Genomic DNA, 16,148 nt, shown 5'->3' with positions numbered 1-16,148 from the left:
AGTTCTTTTTGTTCCCTGCAGTAGAGTGTAATGAAAAATGACCTGGGGCAGGGGGGCCCGAGGAGCTGGGGGTATATGATCCCTGCCAGTAGCCAATATTGTCCAGGCTTTGGAGTGGGTGGAACTACAACAGTGGTGTCCTTGGTACTCCCTAGTTAACAATTAATTCAAGCAGCTGGGTCTGCAGTCCCAGTAGCTGCTGTATGTCTTTCTGCACCTCTCTGTCCTTCCTCCTCTCTTCAAGCAGCTGTTCATGCCAATCCCTAGCATCCTCTGCATTTTGCCTGGAGCCCTGTACAGTCTCAGAGAACAGGTCCTCCTTTGTGCACTTCCTTTTGGCCCTGAGAGTGACCTGATGCTCTACAGGTGTACGTGGGGCACTCTTCAGGATTCTCCCCGCTGAGGTCAATGATAAACAAACAGAGAACAATGGTTAGGCTGAGTAGGGGCTGGTGTTCCACACCAGATAACTGTTGCAGCTAGTCAGATTTTCCCACCTCATGCAGTATTCATATGCGCACCACCTCAGAATTACAAGAGCATCACGAGTCTTAGATCCTACAGAAGGGTGAGTATATTGGAGTTCTTAACCAAGCCATTTAAGAGGAACAGGTGGAGGAGGGGGTTATTGTGGTATATAAAAGGATACTGTTTAGTAAAAACAGCTGCACCTATTTCAGACAGTCGTGATCCCTAAGTATTTATCCAGGAGACAGATCCCAGAGTGGCAGAGCAAGGAGCTGTTCAAGAGGCCTGGAGACATATGCAGCCAAGCTGTTTTCCACACTGATCCCCCTCAGTGGTTCTGGTGGAGTGGCATGAGAATGTGTCATACCACAGTGTGCTGGCCAAAGCAGCTCTGCCTTGCAATGTCCAAGCAAAGCTTAAATATTCCTTGCTGGAAAAGGTCTGGAAACTGCACTGATAGACTGGAAAGCTAAATGGAAAGCTAAAAAATAACAGGCTGCTCCAGCCAGAGGCCGTGGCACTGCAAAGGCCTGTGGGTGAGATGTGTTTGCTCACTTCTGTGCTCTGTCCCCACCCCAGCCATGCTTCACCCAGAATTTTTCTAAGGTCAGTGTGTATCCCCTCTATACTAACTGTACCTCATGAAGGTGCTACGTATGTATGAGTTTGTGGTTGGAGTTCCCGGTGCCTTTCCAGACGGCGTACAGGGCCTCCATATCAGTGTAATGTCACAATGCTACTCAACTATAAGAGGAAATGTACAATAGGTTGTGTGATCTTGAACTACTAATTCTAAGTGCACTGTATGTGTTTCTATTCATAATTTATGGTGTCTTGCCAACCTACCTGTAAAGTTTTGAAAGCACTGCTCTGTTGTTAGAGAACTATGATGTGTGTATGCAAACCCTGTATATATATGCAACCCTATTATTTCAACCTCATGAAACCATTTATTACTAATGCTGCCTCATTTGCTTTGCTATGAGCATTGCACTACTGATGCAGTAAGGGCCTTTGCAATAAAAATGCTATTTGAAAAGAAAAATTTTCTGCAGGCATCCGCTTGTCTGCCAGTTTGGGGGAGGATTTGATTATAACGTAGGCACTGGAGCGCATCTCATCTCACAATATAAATGGAGGGAGTGGCAAGTTAATTTGGGTGCACTGAGAATGTGAGGTGCCTGTGGGAATGCCATAGCTTTGCCTGCACACACTCATCTCCCCTCAGGCACAAGGAAATCAAGCACCTCACTCCTGGACCAGGCAGCACCAACAGAGCCAGAGTGAGGAGCTTGCTCTCAGCAAAAAGGCAGCAGGTAATAGGTACACCTGTGGCTGTGAAGACCATGCTGAGCATTTCAATGTAAAGTGAATTATGATCACTAACATAGCCTCCATTTAAAATTGAATTGATAGTTCTGTGTTAAATGATAGTGTCCCTAGGGGTAAGCTCAGCTCCTGTGTGCTAGAGTTTTCAGAACAATAGGGTGAACGGTGCTCTGTACAATTCTCTTCAATTGGGAGACTCTTAGAAGCACACAAAGAATGAATACAGTGACCACATACACAGTTACCCAAGCAGGAACCACCCCTCTATCAATGACCACCTACTGAGGAAATCCACCAGACTCTGTGATATCGTTGGGTATATGAGTAAGAATACAGCATAGATTGGTGCTTGGGCTCTCTCAGATTGTGTATGAGGGTAACTTATAAACAAACAAGAGACAGTTTAAAGAAACTTTGCTCATGCCCAGAGGAAAAACAACGAGGAGAGAAAAGGTCCTGGAAGAAAACAAAAAAAAAGTGTGTGTGTGTGTGTGAGACAGACAGATTGGTTCACCTAGGACTGGTTCACCGCTCTGTGCACCTTGTAAATGCCCCTGCAAGGTCCAAATTGGGAGATAATTGATTAGGACTGGGCAATTAACCAGTTAACGAGGCAAATCAACTCTCACACTTTTTTTTGTTTGTTTCCTACCAGGACCTTTTCTCCTCATTGTTTTCCTCTGGGGACTGTCATCCCCTCCCATGAGCAAAGTTTCTTTAAAAGTTTCTTTAAACCTCTAAGGGTATGTCTACACTACGAAATTAGGTCGAATTTATAGAAGTCAGTTTTTTAGAAATCGTTTTTATATATTCGAGTGTGTGTGTCCCCACAGAAAAAGCTCTAAGTGCATTAAGTGCATTAACTCGGTGGAGCGCTTCCACAGTACCGAGGCAAGCGTCGACTTCCGGAGTGTTGCACTGTGGGTAGCTATCCCACAGTTCCCGCAGTCTCTGCTGCCCATTGGAATTCTGGGTTGAGATCCCAATGCCTGATGGGGCTAAAACATTGTCGCAGGTGGTTCTGGATACATATCGTCAGGCCCCCGTTCCCTCCCTCCCTCCCTCCGTGAAAACAGCAGCAGACAATCATTTCGCGCCTTTTTTCTTGAGGAAATGAGATTCAAAAGTTCGCAGTTCTTTTCCTGTCTACCTGGCCAGTGCATCTGAGTTGAGAGTCCTGTCCAGAGCAGTCACAATGGAGCACTCTGGGATAGCTCCCGGAGGCCAATACCGTCGAATTGTGTCCACAGTACCCCAAATTCGACCCAGCAAGGCCGATTTAAGCGCTAATCCACTTGTCAGGGGTGGAGTAAGGAAATCGATTTTAAGAGTCCTTTAAGTCGAAAAAAAGGGCTTCATCGTGTGGACGGGTGCAGGTTTACATCAATTTAACGCTGCTAAATTCAATCTAAAATCCTAGTGTAGACCAGGGCTAAAACACCTGTAGGAAATTTCTCCATCTTTCGCCCACAAATGTGCATTCGATGGAGGGGGTAACACCCACATCTCTGTTTCTGCCCACCTGTCTTCACATTCTGGGTAACCTTTTATACCATTGGACACCACAGCACAGCTCCCCTGCTTTTGAAGTCTCACCATCTCCTTCCTCGCCTGTCTTTTTCTTCTCCTGCAGCCTCACAGTCATACTGGACGTGGAATTTGTGCTGCAGTGAAATCTCAGTGGCATTTTACAGACAGTCCACTATGTCAATGTGGGCAGTCACAAACCTTAACACACATTGCTGAGGACTGCAAAATGACAAACCTTCCTGGAGGTCTTTGTGCCTTGAACACCTTTGGTAGGAACTCTGTGGCATGGCTTGACTGGATTGCATATGCCAAATATATGTCAGTAATTTCCCATCTTTCCTTCTTGTGTCATAGACAGATTGCTTTACTAGGGACATCAGCGTCTACACATTCCACTGTGACTTTAATGGCAGCTTCTAAAGTAGCAGATTGGTGCCTTCAATCCCAAACCCTAGTGACCTCAGGGAATCTCTGTAACAGCTGTTCCAAAATAATGGAATCCTTGATCTCCTCAGCTCTTCCGTCATCTGGTCTCAGCCACGTAGGTGCCCAATCAGATAACTTCTGTGCAAAGGCCCTAGGTCTTGCCCCCTCTGACCAACTTGCTGCTCAAAACTTCTGTCTGTATCATTCTTCCCACAGAGCAATCCAGTCTAAAATGGCTGTATTTATGGTGTCATCATCCACAGCTTGTTCATCACTCAGACTCATATAAGCAGTTTGAGATTCTCCAGAGAGGTAAGGAGCCAATCTGATGGCCCATACCCTCTTTTTCCAGACCCCTCCTGAACCCTCTTGAACATTAACAAAAAGGTATTGGGATCATCTGTCAGGCCCATTTTGCACAGCTCCATGCCCATCATTCAGTTATCACTCTCTATCAAGACACTCACCAGCCGCTAGAGCTGTTGCTGCACCTGAGACTGACCTGCAATAAATTGCTGTCAGCTTTGTTGTTCTTCTGCTTGCTAGCAGTGGCGGATTAGCCACTGGGTCAATGGGGCCCATGCCCAGGTGCCCCAATCGGGGGGCTCTGAAAAAATGGGTGCCCCTCCACCCTGATACCATTTCCCCAGCAAGAGTGCCAAGCGGAGTGGCGGACTGCAGGCAGAAGGGGTGTGGAGGGGCCCCACTTGCTCTGGCCCAGGGTCCCACAAAAGCTTAATCCACCTCTGCTTACTAGAATAACAAGGATTGTCTTTCTGTGAGCTGGCTCCATTGAAACTCCTGAAAGGCCTTCTTATTGGTTCCCCTTTCCAGCCTTTGCCTACACTGAAGTAGGAAGTTCCTGGACAAGGCCCCAAGTGTCACAGGGCATGCTCCCTCAACCCTGAATTTCTCTTTGCAAGCAGTCCTCACCCACGCTTACATTAGGTCATCATAGTGTACTTTTTTACAGTATGTTATGCAGCTTCATGTCCCATCATGATAACGCTTTCCCCAAGCTTCAACATATCCCCTTTGGCACGGGGGGGGAGGTCTCACTTCTCTGTGATCTTGAGCTTCTTTGCCCTTCCTTCCAGCCGCCCTTTCTCCCTTCCTGTCTTCCATGTAACCCTTCCGGGCTGATGAGCTGAATTGCCTCACTAACTGGTTAATCAGTTATCTCCCAATTTGGCCTAGGCAGGGGTGATTACAAAGTGCACCAAGTGGTGAGCCAGCCCTAGGCTACTCCCACTCTGTCACAGGCTCCTAAGCCACTTAGGTTCTTTTGAAAATGTTACCCATAAACCTTAATGAGATTTTGTATTCTTTATCTTGAAATTTCTGTTTTAAGAATATGAAACCAATCTTGTGAGTCTGTGATCTCTTCTATCAAAGTGTATGGCTAGGATTTATGCAGCCTAGTTAGTATGTTTCTTTGATATGTGCAACTGATGATCCAAGCATTTATCCCACCCAACTCTTTTTCATTTTTACTGTATCCCGTGTTGTTACATGAGGCGTATGCATGTTTTACTCAGAGTTCTAGTTTTTTATGTCCTAATACATACAGTTTTCACCATTTTTGCATATTTGTACTACTTCCTTACATTTCCTGTGCAAGTTTCAAGTATCTCTGTGCTGATACTCTCTAAACAACTTCACATTGATGCCAGCACAATGCTCTGTTCACATGTAAGGTGGCCCACTTGCCTCTCATGAGTACCCCTGTCGGCCGGGTGCGTCTGCACCTGCACTGCTGCTTGTGGTGACCACTGCTGACAGTTAACCTTCTCAGGCAGATTTTTCAGTGACTCAGCCCTCCGGCCGAGTCACACACAGTCTTTAGGCTTACAACAAAATAAACCCCTCTGGAGTACTCAGTCCAACAGGGCCCATCACAGTGCCCTTAGCTATGTCTCTATCTGTGACCCTGTCCCTGGACTCAGTCCTCAATCAGTCCAACAGGGCCTATCATAGTGCCCTCAGTTAGTATCTTTACTGACTCTCTCTGGGCTGACTGTTCTGCCCCCATCTGGGCTAGCATTCAAATGGCCCTTCTCAAATGGTCCCTGCTCTGGGATAGAGCGGCACTCCAGGGCTCCCTCCCTGGACACTCTTTGCCTCTTGGCAAGTCTCAACTGAGTCCTTCTCTCAGTTCAGTCTTCTTCTGGGGGGTGTATCAAAGTCCACAAATGCTGACCTCTCTAGGGTCTTCAGCCCCTTCCCCATGCTTGGTTAAACTCCCCTTCTTCAGGGTCTTGGGCACTCCACCTGAGGCCAGTGGCCCAAACTCTTCACCTTGGCCACTCCACCTGTGACCCAGGTCCACCCAGTGCTTTGTGTCCCAACCCATGGCTCCTATGAATAGCAGCCAACTCTGCAGCTCCTGGTCCCTGGGCCACTTCCCTGCAGCTCCATTCACCTTTATTGTTACCCTTAGCTCAGGGCTGAAGTCTTGCTTGAGTCCCTGCAGTCAGCCAGGAGCACCTTCCTTGCTCCCCGGTCCCTGCCAGAAGCTGCTCTGCCCAGCCCTGCAGCCAGCCAAGAGCATCATCCTTGCACCTCTGACTCCAGCCAGCAGCTGACTTTGCTCTGTCCAGCAGCTCCTTTTATATGAGCCTACTAGGCTCTGATTGGCTGCTTCCCCGCAGCTTCTCTAGGCAGTCTGGAGGACTCACCTCTACTGCACTTTTCCTGGGCTAGGGTTTAGTAGAACCATAAGGCCTGCAGCAGGCCTGCAGCCTCAAAGGTCCTTATACACCCCATCACATCATGCTATCTCCAATGTTTCTACTCTTTCATATTCCATAAATATTTCTCAATATATCCATTTTTGAAGTATCACAACTAGCAAATTTTCCTTCCTCTGCCAAACCATGAGTAACTTTATAAAAAGTGAATCTCTAGTAAATTTTCAAAATTTTCATTGTCAATTGTCAATTTCATTGAAAATTTTGGCTTTTGAAATTAACATGGTATTTAACAATAACAAAACAGCTAGACTTACTCCTTAAAATAAATGGAGGCCATGTTGTTCCTTTGAAAAGGACTGCACTGATATGGAAAGCCTTCATCTCCCATTCATTTCAGCTAGAAAACAGTTGACTTTTAAATGTTACTGAGGAGTGAAAGAAGAGCCTTGTGGTTAAGGCTCAGGACTGCGAATGAGGAGAGTTGGGAGGTTCTAAGCCTGGCACTGCCATATGTATCCTGTGCTACCTTGTATAAGTCACTTCCCAACTCTGTGTCTTAGTTTTCTCATTTATAATATGTAGCTTATTATACATACCCTATAATATGAGGGCTTTGAGGAATAAATACAAAGTTTATAAAGCATTTGGAGATCATTGGAAGGATATATATAATACAAAATATATTTACATGGGGTGTAACATGTACTTAATATGGAGAGTAGGGTAAATGTAGTTTTGTTTTAATTTAACTTGTTTTTGTTTACCTTGTCGAGAGATGGTGGTGCAGGAGTCATACATTAAAGAGACAATGTACCAGAGTGATCTGGTTGGATAAAGAAAGAGACAGCTGGAACTTTTGTTTGCATATACCTAGGTAACTTTTAGAATGTTTTCTGTGAACTGTACCTTTCAATGTTGACAATTCTCATAATTTTGTCATGAGTCTTGTGATATTTGGTCATTTTTTTAAATCCCCATTTGATTATGTGAGAATCTCTGCTATGACTAAAGTAAATGCATAGATCTCATGGTGGCAGAGGAAGGTTAAAAAGGTAATTCTCAAACACCAGAAGGCAAATAGAGATAGTTAAGTTCAAAGCTAAATGCAAAGAGTTACAAAGGGATCCCACAAAACTGGGTGATTGGGCAACAAAATGGCAGATGAAATCCAATATTGCTAAATCCAAAGTAATGCACATTGGAAAACATCATCCCAACTATACATACAGAATGATGGAGTCTAAATTAGCTATTGCCACTCAAGAAAGAGATCTTAGAGTCATTGTGGATAATTCTCTGAAAACATCTGCTCAATATGCAGCAGTAGTCAAAAAAACTACCTATGTTAGGAACCATTAGAAAAGGGATAGATAATAAAACAAAAATATCATAATGCCACTATATAAATCCATTGTATGCTCACACTTTGAATACTGTGTGCAGTTCTGGTTGTCCAGTCTCAAGAAAGATATATCAGAATTGGAAAAGGTACAGAGAAGGGCAATAAAGATGATCAGGGGTATGGAACTGCTTCCAGATGAGGAGAGATTTAAAAGACTGGGTCTTTCAGCTTAGAAAAGAGATGACTAGGGAGGATATGATAGAGGTCTATAAAATCATGAACTGTGTGGAGAAAGTGAATAGGAAACTATTATTTCCCCCTTCACGTAACAAAAGAACCACAGGTCACCATGAAATTATAGGTATCAGGTTTGAAACAAACGTAAGGAAGAATTCTTCACACAACGCACAGCCAGCCTGTGGAACTCATTGCCAGGGGATATTGTCAAGGCCAAAAGTGTGTATGTCTGTGTTCAAAAAAGAATTAGATAAGTTCATGGAGGATAGGTCCATCAATGACTATTAGCCAAGGTAGTCGGGGATGCAACCCCATGCTCTGGGTGTCCCTAAACTCTGACTGCCAGAAGCTGGGACTGGACAAAAGGGGATGGATCACTGGATAAATTGCCCTGTTCTGTTCATTCCCTGTGAAGCATCTGGCACTGGCCACTGTCAGAAGACAGGTCACTGGGTTAGATGGACCAATGGTCAAACTCAGTATGGCCGTTCTTATGTTCTTATTACATAAAAAGAAAACAAGTTGTATTATTTTTTTAAAATTCTTATGATTTTTCAGTCAATCTTGTGATTGTGAGCACTTGGAATTGGCAATGGTGGGAGCATTCATGTCTGCAGAGGAGGCTGCCATCTTGAGTTCAGTTCACAGGCAGTCCTACCAGAGGGGAACCATGTTGCACATTCGTATGGGGTCTTTCCTTTTATTCTGTCCTGGTTTGCTGTTCTCCTTTACTCTAGAATAAAGATAATTCAGACTGAAATTATGTGTATGCTTTTTATGTATGGTAAAATGTTATACAAAGTTTATCCAAACCTGAAGTTAACTCTTTCTGGGATTCAAAAATACTCAGAGGTATTATTTTTCACTTTCATTTACCTCTGCATTTCCTCATTCCGACCTGCACCAGAAATCTATGTGCCACTAAAGAGACTGACGCAGCCCCCAAAAGATTCTACTAATTTGGGATAGAGTTCAACTAAATATCTGATCTTTTGCATGTTCTTCTGCTCTTGCCCTTGAAGCCTTTGAGGGTATAAACTGAATGATAGACGTATCTCCCATAAAAATCAGAATTTCTTACTTGAGTCTGAGATCCCACCAAGCCAGCCTATGCAAAAATGTAATCTCTCTTGGCTTCTAAGCTGCACCTGGTCCTGCCTCCTTAAGCGCTCACAAGAAAAACACTGACAAGGACAGAATATGAGACAGAGATAGATCTTTTGCAGCAGAGGGGAATTTTACAAATATTCTAGTGAATAAAACTAAATCAGAGGCATTGTAACTGTCAATAATGTATTATACTTGAAAGGGTCTGGGTATATATATCACTTAGCAAGTTACATTCTCCCTTTTAAAGGGAGTTACTGTATGTAAAACCCTTACCTGATTTGATGGACCAGTGCTTTCAAACTAGTCAGCACCTGCTCTCAGACTTGATATACTCCTGCTCTGTTTCAAGTGCAGCCAAAGGATCAAGACTTAATTAGTGGTGAAATATCTCCCACTGATCAGCTCAATACCAACTCCCCGAGGGACATAGATTTGTCTCTATTTGGAATCCCCACCCCATCCTCACATGCTTGTTACGCCATTTGTGGATTTTTGTCATTTGGCAGACACTTATCTGCTGCGTGTGCTGTGCTGGAACGCTCCTCTTGGAAGAGGAGTCTTAGTGTCTTTAGGAAAAGGGAAGGCATGTTGTAGCAGCTTCATTTCATAGTAACGCTCTGGCTCTGCCAAACCAAACAAAGCCAGGTGACCTGCCTCTCCTGGTGCTCTTCAAACAGACACTCTTGTTTCTTATTTGTTGGTCCATTGAGTTGTAAAGGAAATTAATTCTTTCCCCTCCCCCCACCAGGATCAGTCACTTAGGTGTAGTACTTCATTCACAAGACTGTCCTTGGGCAGCGGCGGCAGCAGCAGTAGTAAACATAACCATTGCTCAGGAAAAGAACCTTGCTCCCACCAGAAGCTTAAATTATGATGACATATTTATGCAGTTATTAAGAGTAGGATTTTCACAGAAGTCTAATGGAATTAGGCATCCCATTCCCACTGCAGTTCAAAGCCCCTGGTGAGGTTTCATTTGTTAATCTTTATTAAATGCTTTGAGATCTCAGATAGAAGGTGCTATAGAGCTGTAAAGTATTGTCATCAAGGAGCAAGACCAATGGGGAATTCAGCACAGAAGAGACTCCACACTTCCACTGACTGATACCCAATATCAGTGAAAACAAAGGACAAACCCAGTACACTCAGTAATAGCCAGGCCCTGACCTCTCATTCACTTCTGGCGATAGCTTTTTTTTTTTTTTTTTTGTCATTTAAACAGTACAAAGTGAGGTAACATGGCTGTTCCCTTAAGTTTTGCAAGTCTCTATATACATCTGTCTAAATATCCAGAGGCCTAGAGCGGAAAAAGAACTAAGAACGTAATTTAAGTAGTATAGTGGTTGTCAAAGCTAACTTCTCAGTCTTTGCTGGGATTCCTGATAGTAGGTGGGACGTCAAACAGTTTGGCTTGGCATCATTCTCACGCAGACAACTTATTGATGGCAGTGTTTTGGGAAGGAATCTATGGTTATTATTAGGTCCAGGGATGAGAACTGGAATATTTTGACTGACTGCTCGCCTTCACTTTAAAGTGAAGATAATCCTGGAAATGAAATTATAAACGCAAACCACTTTCTGACAAAGAGACATGACTCATAAGTAAATTAAAATGCTGCTGAAGTCTTGTATATAATTTGGAAGAGTATCCTGTTTAGAAACAACATAGTTCAGAGAACATATCTGTGGCATATCTCTCTCTCCCTTGTTCTTGTTATTTTTAAGGACATTTACTTGATTTCCAGGTGTTAAGAGTTCATCTGCTTCTCCGGTGGCTGTTGTCATAACCCCACGTGTGACATCATCATCATAATTTCCACAGTAGCCAGTTATTGTGCTTGTGTTGTTGCTCCAATGGAAGCAGTTTAGAGGGGAGTAATGGGGAAAGAGAGAATGAACAGACTGAAATGTATGGCCTATGTGCATGACTGACTTCTTTGTAGAGGACTGGAAGGAAACTTCACAAGGCAGTGGGCTTTACAGCCTCTCTGTCTTACACTGCTTCCATGGCAGCATGCTGCACTTGCAAATATTCCCCTATTGTCACTGTCCACATAAAGGAGGGTCTCTGGGGACAGCCTTAGGAGACTGGGTGCAAAGAAGAAACTTTCCTCAATTAAAGCTGATTTACTCATCATTTCCTTAGAAGATTCACCACCAGGTTGGTCAGAGGAGATAATGCCACTGATGGGGACAACAAGTCTGATCGCGCTTCCTCCCTACATACAGACACTGGCTGGAACAGAACACCAATAGAGGGGCTTCTGCAGGATGCAGAGAAGAAATGGAGGATGTAGCAAAGGTGGCTTTCTGCCTTCAGTGGTCAGTGTGCACCCAGCTCTTCTGGGATGTGGCTCGTAAAGAAGAAAGCAGAGTAAGTATTAGCATGTACAATAGTAGAAAAAAGTAGTATAGAGCAGTGAGAGAGTAATAAAATAATAATAATACCTAGCTCTTATCTAGAGAATGAGAAAGCTAGAAGAGGAAGCAAAAATAGTTAAAAGTTCAAATCAAAGAAATTAGAGGTAGAAAAGACCTTCTAAATCATCTGGTTAATCCTCTCAGTGCAGGACTGGTCTTTCCATAATTCAGGTGATTTTTCCAATCTTTTATCATAAATAGGAGACTATTCTAATCTAATCAGTATCATCACTGAGAAGTGTTTCCTGGCATTTACTTAATTTAAAAAAGTTTTCTTCTTTAATTCCATCCTACAGCACTGCTACCTATTGTGCCTTGTAAACTGTGTGAGTGTGACCTCAGATGTGGCCAGAGTGGACAGGAAACAGGTGTGTTTGTGGGGGCGGAGAGGGGGGAGGAAATGCTGCATCCTGCCACTCATCTCTAGTCTTTTGTAATCATTTTACTCACACTCCTTTTTTTTAAAAAATGCGGCCTGATTTAGAGAAACGCAGAGCACTCTCAGCACCCACCAACATCCAAGGACTGTGGGTGCTCAGCACTATGCATGTTCAGGTTCAAAACAGACAAGATTTTTACTTCCTGGGTTTAATTTTACATTCTCAGGCATCTGAATTAATGGGAGGCTAATGTGGCTAACAAGCCTGAATTCTTATGGTCCTGGTTGGTGTCCATAATAAGGGGGGAGTTTTGTTAGCCATTCAGAGATTTGACCTTTCTGTAAATCTGATCAATATGTTTGACCAGCAAACAACTAGTAGAGCTTTTTGTCTTGCAATATCAACCCCTTATGTTTTATGGGTTTATGCCTGAAAGCAGCTTTTAAAAAAAATAATTCTTGGTTGAATCTTGTCATGTGAAGTCTCAGCCTGCAAGGAATTTTCTTTAATTAAATTGGCTGTTTTAAATTATTATGTATGCAGGCCTCTTCGAAGGAGGGTGAGCTTCTTGATGATTACCTCTCTTCCCAACCTCCCACTCTTTGCTTCTCATTGTTAATATACTGCAATCTGTAATCCAATAGGGAGCCACAGGTCAGAGATTTAGAAACATTGGGTGAAACCTTTAGGACACTGAAGTCAATTAGGGTTTTGCCATTGATTTCAGTGGAGCTAGGATGTCATTCATAGTGTTTAAAAAACTAGACATTTCTTCATTTTTTCAAGGCCATGTCTACACTAGCAAGCTTACTAGCTCTCCCGTTGACATAAAAAATCTAAACAATTGGTGGTAGCTATGTCAGCGGGAGAGTGTCTCCCACCAACATAGTGCTGTATACATGAGCGCTTATGTCAGTGAAACTTATGTCGCTCAAGGGGGTGTTTTTTTCACATCCCTGGGCAACATACATTTTGCCAATATAAGGGGTAGTGTAGACCTGCCCCAAGGGTCCTCCCTACTTTTGTCTCCACTTTAACCTCCTTCCCATGTCCTCCCATCTGCTCCTGATCAAAGAGAGTCATTAGTGATTCTCTTTTAACGCTCAATCATGAAAATTGCTGAGCCCCCTAAACTCCCATTTATTTCTTCTTATTTAGATGCCTATCATTATATACCCAAATTTAAAAATTCTGCTGTAATCCATTACATGGCCTGATTGTTTCTGATACCATGTTAATTTCATGGTGCCCTTCTGGTCTATTTAAAAGCCCTAGACCTTGATCCAGGTCACTGTTGGGAGCATCCACAACTGAAGCCTATAATGGGAATTATGGATGATGGGCAATTTGCAGGATAGAAAATGCTCATAGGAAAACATTCTTATTTATGCTACACTGAACATCTTCTAGAACGTGAGGGCTTGTATTCCAGAGAGCAATTCAATATTTTTGGCTTTCCCTATGACCATGAAGTTGATATTTCCCCACTGTTCTTCCACAAAAAGCATCCAGGGGTTACTTAACATTTAAAGTAATAAAATAACTGACCATTCACAGCCACTTCATGTACCCAAAATTCCCATTGCCTACATGTGCAAGATAGGACACAAAGGAAGCAGGGCTGGTAAATATGGTGTGACACTCCACACCCCATATTCACCATAGTAATATGATTATGATACGATTATGATGCATCTTGTACACGATATGCCATGTAAGGTGTCTATGTAAAAGTTATAGTTTTCTGAATACAATTATATTATGTATGAATGTATCATGTTTGTATCTGAAGTTATGAATATTAACTATGTATTTGTATTTCAAATGTGCTTCAAAGCTTTACATACAGTTTGCCAGCACACTGTGATTGGCCTATTCAAGTTGAATGGCCCATCAACAAGGACAGTGGGCCATGGGGAATGCTTATCTTCACCTGATGAACTTTCCTGGGGACGCTTCAGTCAGCCTATGGATAATGGCTGCCATGATTCATCGAAGTATGCAAGGGCATGTGACTAGATCACATGATACTGAACTCCAGTTTGGTACCTGTATTTTTCCACAAACTGGGCTGGGAACTTGACTTGGAACAAAGGGTTCCCACCATATGGAAGAAGCTATAAAAGGGGGACGTGACATCACCAAATGGCCTCACTTCCCACACAAGAGAACCCCTGGAAACCCCTGAGGAACAAAGAATGAACTGGGGAAAGTGCTGGTCCCAGGCAGGAAAGAAGGAAGCCTGCCTATGTATGAATCCTTGGTGGACTGTCTAACAGGTTGAGACACTGCTTAATTCAAACGTATCTAGTATATTAGGCTTAGATTGCGTTTTTTATTTGCTAAGTAATCTACTTTGATCCGTTTGCTATCGCTTATAATCACTTAAAATCTATCTTTCTGTAGTTAATAAATCTGTTTCATATTTTACCTAAAACAGTGTGGTTTGAGTGAAGTGCTTGGAGGAAAATCTCAGCTCAGGAACAAGAGTTGGTGCACATCCACGTTCCTTTGTAGAAGTGGCGGACTGGGTAATAAATTCATACTGGTCAGGCTTTTGACCAGGGCAGGATGGTACTCTGGGGTCCCAGGCTAGAGTGCTGGGGATATTTTGGCTGGAGCCTCTCTATTGTTGGTTCATGCAGTGGCTGGCCAGAGCATTCATGAACACATCTGGGTGTGGTTCCTGACTGTGGATGTTTGTGTGAGAGCAAACTTGGAGGCATGGCAGCTTGTCACAACATCACAGTGTGAGAGGGAACCCAAACTGGTAAAACAGAGGGCTCAGCAATACTCCAGTTATATGTTGCACTCTGGGGAAATCCGTCACATATGGCTCTATTTTATTAATCCCCTTGAATATCACAGAAAAGGATAGGCTATATCCAACACGGGTGTGTACTGGTGTGGCTTTGTGAAGGTACTGCATACATCCATAACATATTTGTGTAACAGCAGGTAAGATTTGAAATTTTACTGCACATCCAGAAGATGCAATTCATCACACTCAAGGATCACATCATTTTTTTATTACTGTATTATGGGAGCATCTAGAGGTCTGAGCCATGACTGAGACCCCATTGTGCTAGGGGCTGGACATACACATTGTAAGAGACAATCCTTGTCCTGAAGAATTTACAGTTGTTGATCAATTGTATAATTAATTTCTGGACAACATTTTGGTTCTTTAAAAAATATGCTCAAGAGACCAATATCCATGGTCAGTCAGGTTTATTAATAGGGACAGGAAAAAGGTTCTGTTCGATACCAGTCTCTGAGGAGCTATCCCATATAGCAATGCTACATTCACCTTCTGCAGAAGGTATGCTCCCCAAGTTACACATTTCAGCTGCTGCTATTAATATAATGATTTTACAAGTTACACATCTCTTCCCCCATCACTAAAATCCAACTCATCAGTTTGTTCCAGATCCCTAACTTGCTGTTCTGTTCCTTCCTTATCTTTGTTTTGGATATTAGCATTCCAGATACTGGGCCGGGAAGGTACTTCCCTCATTTGTACTAAGACATAGAATAAATGTAACTTGATTCTGACAAGTTTCCGATCTGCTTATGCCAAATGCAAAGAGTTATGGGATACTTAGCATACGTGAACAGGATTAGGGTATAGGCCAGTTTAGGCTATCTCACTGTTACAATATTTGTGCTTAATGTTATTGGAGCTTAATAAGTACTAATATATAATGTGACAAAGTTCCTGCTCTACCTTGGTGGGTCTTGCGCTTATTGGCGGATTTGCTCGCCTTGGAGTTTCACGGCAGCCCTCAGCTTGGCCGTTTTTCTGAATTCACAGTCCAGGTCGACTCCTCCTGTGTCTGACCAGGAGTTGGGAGGATTTGGGGGGAACCCAGGCCCTCCCTCTACTCTGGGTTCCAGCCCAGGACCCTGTGGAATGCAGCTGTCTAGAGTGCCTCCTGGAACAGCTGTGTGACAGCTACAATTCCCTGGGCTACTTCCCCATGGCCTCCTCCCAACACCTTCTTTATTCTCACCATAGGACCTTCCTCCTGGTGTCTGATAATGCTTGTACACCTCAATCCTCCAACAGTCCGCGTTCTCACTCTCAGCTCCTACGCCTCTTGCTCCCAGCTCCTCACACACACACCACAAACTGAAGTGAGCTCCTTTTTAAAACCCAGGTGACCTGATTAGCCTGCCTTAATTGATTCTAGCAGCTTCTTGATTGGCTGC

General features: G+C 43.3%; 1 long non-coding RNA gene across 1 annotated transcript; it reads left to right on the top strand.

Moving 5' to 3' along the window:
* Positions 1 to 287: 287 nt before the first annotated feature.
* LOC311520277 lies at positions 288 to 14,313 on the top strand. Its single transcript, XR_014711540.1, has 4 exons — positions 288 to 568; positions 11,282 to 11,509; positions 11,853 to 11,924; positions 13,774 to 14,313. It is a non-coding gene; the product is annotated as an uncharacterized lncRNA (long non-coding RNA).
* Positions 14,314 to 16,148: the final 1,835 nt, after the last annotated feature.

This window comes from Lepidochelys olivacea (assembly GCF_965140295.1).
Source record: "Lepidochelys olivacea isolate rLepOli2 genome assembly, chromosome: 4".
Taxonomy (NCBI): Eukaryota; Metazoa; Chordata; order Testudines; family Cheloniidae; genus Lepidochelys; species Lepidochelys olivacea.
The sequence above is the reverse complement of the archived record's forward strand: the minus strand, read 5'-3'. Positions and strand labels throughout refer to the sequence as shown.